We start from the raw sequence: 14,090 nt of genomic DNA, 5'->3' as shown, positions 1-14,090 counted from the left end.
TTGATTTCTAATATCCGTGTCTTCTTGTCTATTGATTTCATTGATCTTTTCAAAGAACCAGATTTTGGTTTCATTGATTTTCCCTTTTGTTTGTGTTCTATTTTATTATTTCTCTTAATATTATTTATTTTCCTTCTGCTTACTTCGGTTTAAATTCTCTTCTTACAGCTTAAGTTGAAAGCTTTGATTCTTGATTTTAGACCTTTCTTCTTTTGTAATATAAAAGTTTAAGGTATAGATCTCCTTCCAAGCACTGCTTTTGCTGCACCCACAAATTTCTCTGTGTTCTGGTTTCATTTTCATACTGTTCAAGATGTTTTCTAATCCTCCTGTGTTTATTGATGTATAGGCTTAGAAGTGTGTAATTTCCAAATATTTAGGGATTTTCCAGATATATTTCTTTTATTGATTTCTAATTCCTTTGTAGTCAGAGAATATACTGAATGATTTTAATTAAGTCTTGTTAAATGGCCTAGAATATAGTTTATCTTGATAATTGTTCTGTGTGCACTTGAAAAGAATGTGTATTTTGCTATTGTTGGATGGAATAGTCTGTAAATTCCAATTGGATCAAGTTGGTTGTTGTTCAAGTATTCTATGCCCTTATTGATTTTCTGTTTGTTCAACCGATTGAGATAGAAGTATTGAAATATCTGACTGTAATTGTGGATTTGCCTATTTTTCCTTGAAGTTCTATTAGTTCTTACTTTATGTATTTTGAAGCTGTTGTGTGTGATCAAGGACACTCCATTCTGGCTGGTCAGAACCCAAATGTCCTTTAGGCCTGTCTGAGCACTGGACATTGGCTAACAGCTCACCAGTCATTATATAAGCTCTTACAATATGCCATATACTATATTTATCAATTGATATAGGCTAGGTTAGGCTGTGATAACAAGCAACCTCCAAAGGCCAGTGGTTTGAAACTTGTCACAAAGATTTTTTTCTTGCTCATGTTACATGCCCACTGCATGTTGACTGTGACTATTCTGTGTCCTGTTTGTGACTTTAGAGGGATAGAACAGCTTCTGTCTGGAGGACTGCTGGTCATTATGGCAGAGAGGAAAACATGGCAAACTGTGTACTGGCTCTTAAATTTTCTGCCAAAGTGTCATATGTCACCTCTATTCATACTTCATTTACTAGATCAAGCCTCATGGCCAAGGCTGACATCAGTAGGATTGGAAGGGCTAATCCTCCCCTAGGTGGGAGCACCAAATATTTGTGAATAAAATAGTCTACCACACTGTGTTAAGCATTCAAACACTTTCTCTTTTAATCTTCATTAACAACCTTCTAGAAATAAGTACTATTATTGTTTCCATTTTACTGAAGAGGAAACTGAGGATCAGAGAGTAATGTGGCAAAAGCCAAGTAATAATCAAATGGCAGGGCCTGGATCCAGCTTTGCTGACCCCATTGTAATTGTGCTATCCTGCCAAAAGAAAAGGAAAAGGAAGGAGTGATCGAGTTTGGGAAGGAATATAGCAAGGAGAAAGGAAATGAAGGGAGACCCTAAAAATATTTGTAAATGACTACTTCCTATGGAAATCTGATCTGGCGATCAGAAAGAGGTTGGATATGGAAAGGAGAGAAATTCCTCTTAACTCAGTTCTTCCCAGTCCACACCTCATCTGTCCATCCCATATTGCATGACCTTATCTCATGTCATCCCAAGAAAGCCCAGCTCCTGTCTCTCTACATTCCAAAGGCCCCAACCCTGTTACCTATATTGAGGTTCCCTCAAGTCCCAGTCTGTATTGATTATTCTGTTTATATGGTCCAAGAAAAAAGAGTTTACTACATTTAGCAGTGACCACAGATATTTCCATCATTTAATCCTGGCATGTCATAAAAATCCAACACTTGACAATTTATTATTATTTCCTCTGGAAACCTGTATGCCAGTGATTTATAAAAACCAAATTGCCATTTGAACCAAAATCTATATTCAAAGCTTTCTGAAACAATGCTATGAAATTAGAGGTGAGTATAGCTTATTAACACAATGTTAGAATTCTATCAAAAAGAAAAAATAAACTGGAAAATATTAGCATATATTTAGAAGGCTTAAAATCTGTGTTTTATAAAATGCTCATACAAAAAATATTAGATTCTTGCAAGTAAATGAGCTGGGGAAAGAAATAGATGTTTCATTCAAGAGGATATAACTAGTAAACAAGTACATGAAAACTAGTTCAATCTCACTAATGTAAAAGATAACTACAAATTAAAACAATGAGAACCATTTTACATTGTTTAAAGGGGCATACAACTTTCTAAATGCCATTACTTGGTCACTTTTCATTCTTTCAGTGAAATTGTTATAATCTGATAGTACTGGTATTACTTTTTGTCGAGAATCACGTGGTGGCAACATATAGCAAGCTCATGGGGTGAAAAGTCAGAATGCTTAAGCCTATATATTTCTGAAAGAACTCTGAGCTTGTCGAGGCATTCTGGTGGGGGGGTGGGGGGGGGACTGCAGCCACTTGATAAACCTCTGATGGAGAATTGTCTGTCTCTGATGGGAAAGGTGGGAGACCACGGGTAGGGCGCTCAGAGCCTGTTGGTTCCTGGGTGAAATAAAAAACCCCTCACATCTAGGCTTTTGACCTTTACTTAATCCTACCTCTGAAGAAATAATCCCTAAGGAAAAAAGCTAAATAAACAAGGATTAGCCACAGTGTTAATTGTTATGGAAAAGATTACAAAATAAGTGCCCAATAGCAGGGGAATAATTAAAACTATGGTGTAGGTATTAAAATTCAGATTACAAGGACTACACAGCAACATAGAACATGCTTCTGAGATAGTTTTAATTGAAAATGGGAAAATGCACTCATTGCAATTATTCACCAGAGCTAGAAGGGAACAGGGTCAATGCACAGTTAGCTGTGCTGAGGTGACAACATTTTGAGCACAAATTCTCCCTCACTTATTTAGATTTATTGTATAATACAGATAGAATATTTATGTAAAAGGAATTCTATTTTTAGAGAAAAGGAGAAATAGGACACTATGACCCTTTTCTACTCAGCTTCTCGTTGGAGGCTTCAGAATTTCATTAAAATGCAAAATTCACAATCATCTTTATTTTTGGTATATCCTGATAAATATATTATAAGCTTACTCTGAATCTGAATTGGTCATCCTCATGGGAAGATTTACATGTAGATAAATAGCTCTTATGTTAATCCATTTAGCTCCAAAGACTGTAAGGGGAATGTGTACTAATCATATGGTCCGCTTGTTAAGTTTTTTAAATCACAGGGAAATATGCGAGGTGTTTGTCATGTCAGAAAGCACAGGAGAAACTTACATTTCTGTTTTCAGCTACAGCTACATTTCAGGTGAGGAATCTCTCCATTTACAACAGTGGGCTTAACTGTTAACCTAAACAAGTACAATAAATACACAATTTTATCTCGGTTTCCAGATTTTTGGATACTCTGTTTTTATTGCACTTTTCAGATTAACAATTGGACCCACTGCATTACATTTAGAGATGCTTCACCTGAGGAGGGGTTTGGAGTTTGAAGAAAAACATTTAGCGTATTATTTGGAAAGGAACTAAAATACTGTTTACAAACAAATGTATCTGACTTTTTTTTAAATTTTTTTTAATGTTTATTTATTTTTGACAGAGAGAGAGAGGGAACATGAGCAGGGGAGGGGCAGAGAGAGAGGAAGACACAGAATCGAAAGCAGGCTCCAGGCTCTGAGCTGACAGCACGAGCCCGATGCGGGGCTCGAACTCACAAACCGTGAGATCATGACCTGAGCCGAAGTCAGACGCTCAACCGACTGAGCCACCCAGGTGCCCCTGCATCTGACTTTTTGAACATCCTGTGGTGTCTTACTGTTAGCTTTAAATTTCATCAATGGCAAAAAATAGAAAAGCCAGAGAGTCTCCCAAACTAGGGGGATGGGAGAGTAAAGCAAAGGGTAGGAGAGGGAGGAGGAGGAAAAGGAGCTGGAAGTTTTTGTGCTGTCTTGACTGAAGAAAGTTAGGTTGAAATAGAAACCTTGAAATGAGTTGTGGGCTCACTGATCGATTAGGAGAAGGTAGTGAACAGGGGAGGGGAAAGAAAAATATTCCTTCCAGCACTTCTGGGAACAGCCTCAATATTCACACAGTGAGGCTGAGAACAAATTGTGAGGTAGATGAAGCTCTAGAAACACTCCTCTCTTCTTAGTAGCTCTCCTAGCCTTCAGAGATAACAGCAGAAACTGTGTGTGTGTGTGTGTGTGTGTGTGTGTGTGTGTGTGTGTGTGTGTGTGTGGTGGGGGTGGCAGCAGAGGCAGTGGTATGAGGAAGGAGAGAAAAATCTCAGAGAAGATAATGAGGCTGTGGAGTGTGGGAGCCCAGAGCAGAAAATATTCTGGTGCTTGAGAGAACAGGAAGGCGTATATATAAATGTGTGTGTATCTCTTTTTAGATCCTTTCATTCAGGAGGCATCTCCCTGGAGACGGAGGAAATGGTAGGAGTCCCCTGGGGTGCTGTCAGCTCCACTTGCTGAACTTCTGGAGAAAGAGTGAAATACTAGGTAAAGGAAATGCCTCCAGCCTGCTCCTAGGGAGAGGCAGGACTGGGAGGAGTGGGGAGGTGAGAGGGACCCTTGACCTGAATAAGTTGGAGACGTTTCCAAGTGTGGCTCCCTTCCCACTCTCAACCTCACAGCACTAGTGCCCCTGACAGGAAGGAAAACTGCCTTGTCCTGTGGCCCCTTTCAGTTCTAGTACAGCTAGAAGGATGTTCCCCACATTTGTGCTCTTACCTTCTTTACTTCTAGGCAAACCCCAAAGCCCCCAGCCTCAAAGAAGGGCCATTCCTGGGGCAGTGCTGACAAGTCCAGGTTAGAGGGACTTGGGAAGTCTCAGATCAGAGGCTGGCACTCTTATCAACCACCCTACCCAACCCTTGTGTCCATGCTCCTGCTTGAAGGCCTGCCTATCAGAGGTTTATTTCTGACCAGGGCCACTAGGACAGAGGAAGTTTGTGGGGTTGGACCACCACACCATACATCTGCACCAGCCTTCTTTGCTACTCTTTTCACTGCAAATGTAAAATAATCCATTGGCAGTATCACTTCTGTGGTCCCACTTATATCATTGTTTCTGGGACTGTGTTGAAAACAAAATCCTGACAAACAAATGTTTAGAACACAGACTCTTTGAAGAATGGTGTCTTATACCCATTTACTACAACAAGCATTTCTTATGTATCTTACACCAGTCTGGGAAATGCTCTGTCTGTGCTTTCATAAATTGGGCCGTTGCTGCTGGTGCTCCAGGATGGTTTTAGGTTGTACACTAACAGGGCAGCAAATGCCATTGACTTATCATGAAAGTATTACCACCATTCTAATTATCCTTCTGATTATACCAAAGACAAGGTCCTGGTTTGGAACTAGATCTTTAACACTGTTCTAACACTTGCTTATTGCTATTATTACTGTTTAATAAGTATAGGTCAAGAGCTTTGGGCTGGTTTAGGTTATACAGAGGCTGAATTCCAAACTGGTGGCTCTGTGACTGAATCCAGCCTGCAGATACGATTTTTACTATGCCATATTTATATTTATATATATTTTGGGCCAACATTTAGAAACTCCAGAAATTTTGCCTAAAACCCCAGATTCCAAGCTTCTGTTAAATAATCAAAATATGCTCAAATTCCTTCATGGCAGAATCTGGCTCTATTCTTTAAACAGGACACATGCTCTGGGGCCCTGGGCGGCTCAGTTGATTAAGCGTCTGACTTTGGCTCAGGTCATGATCTTGCACTGGTGAGTTTGAGACCCGTGTCAGGCTTTGTGCTGACAGCTCAGAGCCCAGATCCTGCTTTGGATTCTGTGACTCCCTGTCTCTCTGCTCCTCCCCTGCTCGCACTCTGTCTCTCTCGCTCTCAACAATAAACGGACATTAAAAAAATTTTTTTAAACAGGACATGTGCTCTCCACTTTGCCACAGTCTCTACCACTCCTTATCATGTTATACAGGACCCATATATTATTCACTTCCATTGCCTTCCCAGCCCCTCTACGCATTTGCATCTTAGGTCTATTTTAGGAATTCTGTGGCTAAAAAGGTAGACCACAATCAAGCTTGACTTTCAGGCTAAGGAATTTGGTCTTCATTCTATAGGAAATAGAGAGCCATTAATTTTTTAGTAGGGTAGCCAAGGCTTAAAGCAACTCTTTCAAAAATGATTCTGACTTTTATTTGAAACTAAGGATGAGGAGGGGAGAATGGAGGCAGGGGGCTGGTGAAGGGGTAACCTTAAATTTCATTGTCTCAGGAAATGGAAGCTGGGCCTAGGCTGTGAAATGAGTGGGTCTGGCCTACATGGCCTCCAGACATGCAGTTAAGAACAGGATCGGGAGCCTTGGGCAGTGCAAGGACAAGTAGAAAGCCAAACCTGGACTGAAAATGCATGGTCATCAGTGAGGTGAAGCTAACTGGCCCAGAGCCTAGAGGGACTTTTTGAAGCAGAGACACAAGGCCCTTAAATAAGGGCGTACAAGCAGGAAGGGAACCATCAGAGCTGGTTCTGGCCAGGCAGGCAAAGGTAATACCAAGGTGGTGGTTGTGGGAATGGAAATAGCTGGAGAGATGTAAAAGCCATTTAGAAGGAAGATCCAGTGACACTGGTAGCTACTAGGAAAGGGGGTCTTAAGGAGGAATAAAAAAAATGATTCTAAGACTCCTAACTTGGGAGCCAAAGAAGATAGTGGTGAGGAGGAAGAAGACATTTTTGAGTATATGAAATATGAGGTGCATCAGGATGCCCAGTAGGCACTGGAAGGACTGACGTTTAGAGAGGTGTAGGCTGAAAGTAATACTAGGATATCATCTTGCACAAAGATGAGAGATGAAGATAGAGAAAAGGAAGAGGGAGGGAGAGAAGGAGAGTAAAGAGTAAATCTTAGGGCGAATTTAAATTTAGGATGTCCATGAAAGTATCACAAATGGTCTGATATGGAAGAAGAGAAACATTTAGCTCCATGCTGGTTAAGGGGCAAGGGGCAAGGCCATAGTGTTGTCACAACCTTCAAAGACCACAGCAAATGAGGACCAAGAAACAGAAGCAGAGCCAAAGTAGTATTTTCTAGAAAGAGGATCTCCACATTCATTCATTCAACAAGTATTTATTGAGAACCTAGCTTTTATCCAGGCCCTGAACAAACGGAGGTGGGCCAGAGACCCTATGCTGATCGAACTTACATCCTGCTGGAGAAGACAGACATTACACAAAGACTGATCGTGGTCAATGTTACCAAGAGAAACAAAGCAGGGTAAGTGGACAGATAGTGACAAGGTGGTCCAAATAGGCCTCTTTGAGGAGGTGGCATTAACATAACCCTAAAGTGAGGGAGTGGGCCATAAAAATATCTGAAGAACAACATTCTAGGCAGAGGGGAATGCAAGGGCCAAGACAGTCTGGCACATGCTTGGTAGGTATTAGAACAAAAAGGAGGCCAGAGTAGCTACAGAACAAGGGAAGAGGGGAGCCAGGGGCGAGGTCATGAAGAACCACATAGGCCAAGCTAAGGATTTTGGATGTTAGCCTGTGGGGGCATGCTCTTTGGAGGGTTGAAACAAGACAGTTACATGGTGTTACTTCACTCTGAACAGGATCACTCTAGAGGTCTGGCTATGGCTTAAAGGGTGGGGCCACGAAAGGTACAAGGGCACAAGCAGACAGTGAGGAGATTCTTATGTGGTAGCAGTGAGAGATGGTGGTTTGGAGCAGGAGGAATGTAGGGAGCAGCAGCAAGATGGATGTTGGAGGGATGGAGCCATTCAAGAGGGAGACCTCCCAGACGGTGTAAGAAGCAGGGAAGAACAGAACTGACAGCACAGGGGCAGGAGCAAGGAAACTGTAATATGGAAGAATATAATCATCCACACTCAGGGGCGGTTTAGAAGCTTTGAGGCAGAAGAAGGCAGGCTACCCTGGCCTTCAGCTCAACCACTTTTGTTTTTTTTTTGTTTTTTTCTTACAGATCCCTGTGGAATAGCTGTTGATTTTAGAGGAGGGTGAATTTGTCAATGTTGAAAGAAGACCCACTTGGGAAGAAAACTTGATTTTGTGTTTCCAGTGTATGACAGGAAAATGTTGACCTCTCCAGACCGCAAGGATATATGTAAAACAGAGAGCTTTTTACCTCATACTATCTAGAGTCTTAAGAATAACACCTCGAGGGGAGCTTGGGTGGTTCAGTTAAGCTCTTGGTTTTGGCTTAGGTCATGATCTCATGTTTGTGAGATCCAGCCCCACATCGGGCTCTGCGTTAGTGCAGAGTCTGCTTGGGATTCTCTCTCTTTCTCTCTCACTGTCCCTCCCCCCGCCGCCCCCACTAAATAAATAAATAAACAAACAGTAAAAAACAAAAGTAGCAGAAGAATACCTTAAGACGCCTCCTGCTTAGCCTGACTCCATGGTTTCCTGGACTCTGTGTACCAACATGTGGTGGCCCCTGTGGCCTGTCCTGAGGGCCACCACTCATTATCTCCACACTAGGTAGCCTGGTCCATCTGGCTCTCCAGTCTACACACTGGAACTACGTTAGCATTCTTGAAGTCCTCATCTGTGGTCTTTTCTCAGAAACCTTCAGGGGCCCTTATTGCTGAGCAAATTGAAGTAAGTGCTTCCTCTGAATGGCCCAAACCTGCGTCTGTGTCCTCTTGGTCTTCTACTCATCCCAGGGCCGGGACAAAATGGCACTGCTTGCCATTCTCCAAACATGCACCACCTTTTCCTGCCTTTACTACTGCTCCTCCCTAAATATTTATCCCATCCTTCTCTACCTCTAGAAAACTTACCATTCAAGACCCATCTCTAATGTACTTTCTCCATCAACTCTTTGTGATGTGAAACGTGGCCTTAAAAAGGAAATGTGGCCTATTTTCCTTAAAATAGTTTCACAACTCACTATTCTTGTGGCATTTGCCAGGTTCTTTGTGTGTTGGTGTTACCTGTGTGCTTGTCTTACTCTCCATTCCCTCTGCACCATATACTGGGGCTTTAGGGAAAAACGTCCCTTTTCCTTTTGTACCGTCTGAGGTCAGTAGCACAAGGTCTTGAACCTAAGAGGCAGTCAACAAATCCTGAATTGGATTACTCTTCACGGGAGACAAACAAGAATTTTGAAAGAAGTCTGAATGTGGGAAAAGTGACTTGGAAGCAAATATGTACAAATGTTGGAATGTGCTGCAAAGAAAAGCAGAGAGGCAGCCAATGAGATGGGCACAGGCACAGCGGGCAGCCAATCTCCTGGGCCTAGCCGTGAAGGAGGCACAGGCCTACAGCCAGGACTACAAGGTCACCCTCCCACATGTGGCCCTGCTGTCTGGACCAATCACCCCAAAGTTCCCCTAGACTGCAGAAATTATAGGCACTGCCCTCACCTGGGCAGTTGTTCTCCTGCTATCAGCTCTCCCAGGTAGCTTAGGAGAGCCCCCTTACCAGTCATTTTACATAACAGCTGCGTGAGCAGAACAGCTGACCCCCTCTACTCTCTTAATCTGTGATAAAGGCCTTGATTCACCAAATAAAGGCCTTGATAAAGGCCTTGATTCACCAGAGCAGTTCAGACTTCCTCCTCCTCATTTATTATGGTTCTCTTTAACTAGTTATCACCATGAAATAACCCTAAAACTGTGACCCGCACCGAACTGTCAAAACAACTTGGCACAATAGACTCCTAATCCTCCGACAGCCATTTCACTGTTAGAGCATGAGAGAACCACTACCATTATTTAATTCAGCTGTCCCCCAACTGAGCTGCAGTGCAGAATCAGCTGCATAAGTTTCCTGGGTTGTTCTCCCACAGCCTTGGGAATGCTGATGTGCTCTCCCTCTCATCCTATAACCAAGGACTCTGATGTCAGAGCACTTGGCCACCTGGTCCAAGGTCGTGCTGCTGGTGTCAATAACACTTCTCTAACACACAAGGAACCTTATTTCATGTGATCTTCCAGTAACTTGAGGCTGGTGTTATTATAGGATCATCCCCACTTTATAGAGAAAAAAAAAGAAGCTGGAGAGCAAGCAACTTATCTAAAGTCTCCTTGTAATGAACAGACCAAACTTGCACCCAGATTTCTGGAGCCCCAGTCCTGCCATCTTTTCACTGTACAATAAAGGCCCTGAGCCCAGGCAAGGGGTTGATGGGACTGGGTAGAAAGGATGTTCCCAATCAGGTTCCACACAGCTCTAGCTCCCCATTTCTTGATGTCAGTTCAAACAAGTGGGTAGTGTGCAAAGGCATACATAAACTTATTGTAAGATTTATAAGGTTTATAACGATCAATGTAACCTTTCAAACAGATTTAACTATGAAAATGTTAATACACAAAATTAGAAAGAATCAGAAAAATTAGAAAGAATAGCATAATAAACTGCCATTTACCCAATATTGTGATTCAACACAGTTTTACCACATTTCACGTAGCCCTTTGAATCCCTTTTTTCTTTGAAGTTCTTATAGTTAAATATTTTTAAGTTTATTTATTTATTTTGAGAGAGGGAGGGAGGAGGGTGTGTGGGGAAATGAATGAATACAAACAGGGGAGGGGCAGAGAGAGAGGGAGAGAGAGAATCCCAAGCAGGCTCCACACTGAGCCCTTCTCAGGACTTGATCTCGCAACCATGAGATCATGACCCGAACTGAAATCAAGAATCAAACACTTAACTGATTGAGCCACCCAGATGTCCCTAAATATTTTTAAAGCAAATCCCAGACATGTAATTTCTTCCCTTCATGCCTCAGAATGCATCTCACAAAAACACCCAGACTTCGTGTTGGAAGGAGTGTGAATCTGCAGGCAGAGCCACCTAGGACCTCCCTGTACCAGGAGCAGATTCCAGCAAGCAGCACGTATCTGTCCAAGTGCACTGGCTGGTCTGTGTTGCACTCTGGTACCAGGTGTGTGTTCTCAATCATCCTGGCTGACAAACACATTTTGGACTCCCTCCAAACCCGCTGATCCAGTCCTGGTTTGCCAGTTGCTGCTGAGTGCCACCTTACCTGCATAAGGATGGTCAGAAAAGGAAGTAGGGAAGCAGCCTTAAGACAACAGTTACTCAGTTCTTGGTTCACAGGACCACAGCCAGTCCCCTCCCGACAGTAAGGTACAGGACACAGAGTCCCGCTGCCATAAATCTGAGCCAATCACAGAGTGAGAAGGAGTCAGTCAGAGTGCCTAGTGCACATCGGGCAGGAAAGAGGAGTCATTTTTAGCAATTTCTTGTTAAATATTTGCCTCATCGATGCTGGAGTGCCCACCAGCCACACTAAAATGAGAAGCGCTCTAATAATGCCTCTGCGGCAAGAGGGAGGGTGTGACAAGAGGGCCCTTTTATAGTTCACTTGGTGGAGGCTGCCCTCCTGCTACTAGCCACCAGCTACTTCCATCAGTCCTGCACCTATAAAAGCAAAAGCTAGAGACCTGAAATGTGGAGTGAAGCAGGTAAATCTAAAGCTTTAGTCCGAGTCTTTCTCCCTGCCTCAACGTGCAGGCTTCCCTTAGCCTGCCCAACCAGCACCCTTACTTCCCTCCCAGCCCTAACAAGGCATGCTCAGGAAGCTCCAGAACGTCAGCCCACTGAGATTCTTCACCATTCATTCTGCTGACGCACCATCCAACACAGGCTGGACACAGGAACCACAACTTTGGGTTAAGTTACCCACACTTCTATTTCTGGGAGACTGCTGCATCTGTGTGTCCTAAAATGCTTTTGGGAAACAGGAATAGCCAAGCTCGACACATTTTTACAAACACCTACTAGTTTCCACTTTTAATTCGAGTAACAGATACTTGAGTACTTAGTAGTTACAGGAGGATCTTAGTCCTGGATTCTGCCGCCACCATGCTATCTGACACCCATTGACTCACCTAATTAAATTCTTTTCTCACAGGATCACATTCCTGTTTTCATGTGGGTGAACAGGGACTGAGACAATCAGTGCTGTAGTTATTTTTTAACTCGGGGATATTGATGTCATCTGATACCAAGATGCATACCCCAAATTGAAGTGAAACTGTATGTGGCACCATTTTTAGGTAAATGTGTTTGGCTTTATGATGCTTGGAACCAGTCACTGAAAAACATTTCAGTTGATCTAATGGATTGTTTTGTATAAAGGATTATTTGACTTGAGTTTCCTCTGTAATGAGAGGTACCACCTGTTAAATTTTATCTGAATCAGAGTGGAGGCTAGGGTGAGGCTAGATGAGGTACCTAGGGCACAAAATGTAAGGAGGCATTTACTTTCAGGGTCATGCAACTGCCAGCCCTACATTTGCACAACCCTAAGATTGAATACCTCTTTCAATTTTGCACCTTAGGCTCTTCACTTACCTTACCCTAGCCTTAGCCATGCTGTAGACTCGGGCCAGCTGGAGGCAAAAATAGTCACCTTGTTAAGTTACAGAGTCTCCCAGTCCAAATCTGGGAGATTCCAACTCAGTACACCTAGGGTGAGGTTCACGAATCATTTTAAAGAAGCTCCTTCTTGTAAATCTTCGTATACAGCCACACTGGGATCCACAGATGTAGTACTTAGAGTACCACAACTGGAAGGTGACACTACCTTAAATATAGCGTGATCAGCTTTAAGTATAAATATTCTATTCAATTTTGAGTTTTCTCCATGACAAAGCATTTGAAGATCTGATTCTCTATCAGTTAAGATTGTGTTGCGCTACAATCAACGTAAAGCCTCACTAGCAATGGCTTAAACAAGTAGGGGTTTATTTTTCCCATAACTGGAGTCTGGAGGTAGGTTACTGCTGGTATTGGTCAGCAATAACTAACATGTGGATGTGCGAACATCAGAGTCGGCATCTCTGTGATTCTCTTGGGCTTTAGTTGGGTCTGTTTGCCTCATGCCCCCCAAATGACAGCTGTAGTTCCAGGGATCACCTACCTTCAAGATGCAAGGGAGGTAGAAGCAGAGGCACACTGCCAGTCTCGTCTGTTCCCTTGTGTCAAGAAAGTAAAAGCATTCTCAGAAACCACCTCTTCCTAGACCTCTGTTAGGTCTCATTGGCTGGAACTGGGTCACATGGCCACCTGTGGCTGAAAGGGAGGCTGGGAAATCAGGACACAAACTCATCAAAATAGGCTTAGACCAGTGCTTCTCAAACTTTAGTAGGCACTGGAATCACCTGGAAGGCTTGTTAAAACAGATTGCTGGGAGCTCCACCTCCACGAAGATTCTGATTCAGTGGGCCTGGGTTAGGATTTATATTACTTCAAATTCCCAACTGACGCTGATGCTGCTGATTTTAGGAAAACACTTTAGAACAGTCTTCCCACCAATGGCTTCCAGCCCTAGTGGTGGATTAAAAATATTAATTAAATATAAATTTAAAAAGCACTTTTTTATTTTCTTAAATTTATTTAACTTACATCCAAGTTAGTTAACATATAGTGTAATAATGACTTCAGGAGAATCCAGTGGTTCATCCCCTACATATAACACCCAGTGCTCATCCCAAGTGCCCCCCTTAATGCCCCTTGCCCAGTTAGCCCATCCCGCAGCCCACACCCCTCCAGCAACCCTCAACTTGTTCTCTGTATTTAAGAGTCTCTTGTGGTTTGTCCCCCTCCCTGTTTCTGTATCATTTTTGCTTCCCTTATGTTCATCTGCAGTCTCTTCATCAAATGGTGTTGGCAAAACTGGACAGCGACATGCAGAAGGAAAAAATAAACTCAAAATGGATGAAAGACTTAAACGTAAGACAGGAAGCCATCAAAATCCTAGGGGAGAAAGCAGGCAAAAACCTCTTTGACCTTGGCCGCAGCAACCTCTTACTCAACACGTCTCCATAATCAAGGAAAACAAAAGGAAAAATGAACTATTGGGACCTCATCAAGATAAAAAGTATCTGCACGGTGAAGGAAACAATCAGCAAAACTAAAAGGCAACCAATGGAATGGGAGGAGATATTTGCAAATGACATATCAGATAAACGGTTTGTATCTAAAATCTATAAAGAACTTACCAACTCAACACCCAAAAAGCAACCTAATGAAGAAATGGGAAGAAGACATGAATAGACACTTTTCCAA

General features: G+C 42.6%; 1 long non-coding RNA gene across 5 annotated transcripts in view; it reads left to right on the top strand.

Annotated features, from left to right (window-relative positions):
• LOC131512070 (uncharacterized) overlaps positions 1-8,386 on the top strand; it is a 32,568-nt gene extending 24,182 nt beyond the window's left edge. For 4 of the 5 annotated variants that reach the window (XR_009261907.1, XR_009261910.1, XR_009261909.1 and 1 more), the window contains 3 exons: positions 4,443-4,551; positions 5,719-7,302; positions 8,014-8,386. This is a non-coding gene — a long non-coding RNA (uncharacterized LOC131512070). The remainder of the gene's footprint in view (positions 1-4,442; positions 4,552-5,718; positions 7,303-8,013) is intronic. The other variant, XR_009261908.1, reaches the window with a different exon arrangement.
• Positions 8,387-14,090: the final 5,704 nt, after the last annotated feature.

This window comes from Neofelis nebulosa, chromosome 5 (genome assembly GCF_028018385.1).
Source record: "Neofelis nebulosa isolate mNeoNeb1 chromosome 5, mNeoNeb1.pri, whole genome shotgun sequence".
NCBI lineage: Eukaryota > Metazoa > Chordata > Mammalia > Carnivora > Felidae > Neofelis > Neofelis nebulosa.
The sequence above is the reverse complement of the archived record's forward strand: the minus strand, read 5'-3'. Positions and strand labels throughout refer to the sequence as shown.